Source organism: Amia ocellicauda, chromosome 6, assembly GCF_036373705.1.
Source record: "Amia ocellicauda isolate fAmiCal2 chromosome 6, fAmiCal2.hap1, whole genome shotgun sequence".
Taxonomy (NCBI): domain Eukaryota; kingdom Metazoa; phylum Chordata; class Actinopteri; order Amiiformes; family Amiidae; genus Amia; species Amia ocellicauda.
This window is the reverse complement of record NC_089855.1, coordinates 44,611,149-44,613,864: the sequence shown is the minus strand read 5'-3', so window position 1 is coordinate 44,613,864 and position 2,716 is coordinate 44,611,149. Positions and strand designations below refer to the sequence as shown.

At 40.8% G+C, this 2,716-nt stretch overlaps 1 non-coding gene across 1 annotated transcript; it reads right to left on the bottom strand.

The window, feature by feature from the left end:
• Window positions 1-1,269: 1,269 nt before the first annotated feature.
• On the bottom strand, window positions 1,270-1,384 carry LOC136752048 (U5 spliceosomal RNA). The gene has a single exon (XR_010817226.1). It is a non-coding gene; the product is annotated as a U5 spliceosomal RNA (small nuclear RNA).
• Between the last annotated feature and the right edge of the window lie 1,332 nt (window positions 1,385-2,716).

Below are 2,716 nucleotides of genomic sequence, written 5' to 3'. Positions count from 1 at the left end.
TAGGTGGGACAAACATCCAATAGAGACCCTGCATGCTGAACTCTATAAAAACATACTGCAGGTGCACAGGAGCACACCAAACCACGCATGCAGGGCAGAATTAGGCCGCTTCCCAACCCTCATTAATATAAAGAAAAGAGCACTGAAATTCTGGATGCACCTGAAGAAAAGTGAGTCAGACTCACTCCAGTACAAGGCCCTCCAAACCCAAGAGCTCAGCCCTGAAAAGAGTCCACTGAGTCAGCTGGCCCTGAATCTCACGGCACTGACCCCTGCTAATACTGCGAACAGAGACCAGCTTCAGGTCAGCACTGCTTACCTGCCCCCAATCAGAGTCAACCAAATCATAAAGATAACCAAAACCTCCTATCTGGAACATTGGAACAATGAAACCAAATCCCAAAGTAAACTGGATTGCTATCGGGCCCTAAACAGAGAATACACCCTGGCAGAATATCTCTTCACTGTCAGAGATATGAAGCAGAGATGGATCCTGACCAAGACCACAGCCTGGCCATAGAGACGGGCCGACACAGGCAGAGCTGGCTGCCCAGAGAGGAGCAGCGCTGTGGTCACTGCGACACAGGAGAGGTCGAGACAGAGATGCACTTCCTCCTCCGATGCAATAAATATGCCAAATTAAGGGACACGTTCTATAATAAATTCATAAATATTATAAAATCATTCTCTGAATTGATGAATGAAAAAAAAAAAAGCTATCCTCCTGGGGGAGGGACACACAGCACACTGTTTCATTTTTTTTGTTTCTTTTTTCCTACCTTTTATTATTTTTCAATGTATGTATATATCAACTGCTTTGGCAACACTACGAATCTGTTTGTCCTGCCAATAAAGCAACCTTGAATTGAATTGAATTGAATTGAGAGACAGAGAGAGACAGACAGACAGACAGACACTAACACAGCCACCCGCCCACTCACACACACACATACACACACACTCTATCTCTCTCTCTCACACACACACACACACATACACACAACCAGCAAGACACACAGAGCCAGCCAGCTCATCGATGACATCACAAATCTGAGCTGACTGCTATGACATCACAGAGCACGTGCATTCCATTGCTTGCCATCTGTCAACCACTCAGTCACTGCCAGCCAGACTGCCTGGCTGGCTGGATGGGGGGGCTGTTTGCTGCTGCTGCATACCTTAGCAAGCTTATTTGCTTGACCGGCCTTCCTCCTCCTCTACCCACATGCCCACATATGCCCGATCTACTGTTCACCTGGATCACAGCTCCGCCCCAACAAGGCAGAGCCTCCCAAGAATGGTACAAACTCATCCACGTTCCCCTCCATGGAAAGCTTTAGCAACAGGCAACAGCGTTATAAGTAATGAAGAGGAACCCGAGTCCAAGACGCTTCCGACCAGCCATACATATTTGTGTGTATTAAAGATCACATTTTATTACATTTTGTTTTTCTGTACTTTATTACATTTTATTGTGATTTTTAATTGTATTGTTTATTTTCCATATATATGTATGTATGTATATATGCATGTCCAATTGCTTTTAAAATACAAATGCACTGAATTGAGAGTGAGAGAGAGAGAGAGAAGTGCTAGGGCACATCTGTAACATAAACTAGGGAACATTCGTCACATGCTTAGGGAACCTTTGTGACATACTAAAAGAACATACTGGTAAGATGTTGGGCACATTTGAAACAACAAAAATCCTGCAGGTTTAATAAGTCTCTCTACACATCAGTCCCTGAGTACCTTCAACCAATGGTCATTTTGACCAATTAATCCCAAGAATTGAGTCAATTAAGTTTTCAAGGACTACCCAGTAAAGACGTGAACTCACGACTAGGTCACACTGTGAGCTCTCCAGAGCAGACATTACACTGAGCTCAGTGTGAGCTCACTTAGCGCTTTTCCACCGACATGGTGCCGGTGCTGGAGGCCGAGTTGCAGTTACAAATATAATGCCGAGCACAGCAGTGCAGCGCCACCTCCTCTCTATCCAGAACACAAAGACGTGCGTCACTCTAACCTGTCCGGCTTTACAACATGCAACTGAAATAATATGTTCTTCGGGGAACAACATAACACATAGCGATTTCTCCCTGCTATAAAGTGAAATAATGTATGAAGTGTTTCTAATTTCTTTTACGATACCTTTTCATAGATATTTATATTTTTCAATAATAAACTAATGTCACAGTAATACCAATGAGCTTAAACAATGCCGAAAATAATAATGCGTTTTTCTTTAATAGTGAAGATATTGCATAGATGTATATCTTTCATATACACATATAGAAAAAAAAAGGTTTCCAAACCGAATATAGAACTGAAACTTTCAGACAGTCCATGAAAAATGGAATGTAAACATTTACACTTCTTAACAATTCTATATATCAATTATATTCATAACCCTAAGCCTAACACTAACCCTAACTTTAAGTTACAAATGTTCCCTAAACACTTATTTTGCAGGATCAATAAAAAACTGTCAGGATTTTTTAAACTTTTACTGACACACATAGTTAATAGCAATGTGTTATAACTTTTCCGAAAATAATAATCCGTATATCTTTAATTGTTTTGACATTATTAAGATATAATGCATCTATCACATAGGGAACATTTGTTACATGATAGGAAAAACATACAAATGATGTAACTTTGAATATAGTTAATATTACAGCATACAATTTGGCAGGCTTCATAATAATGG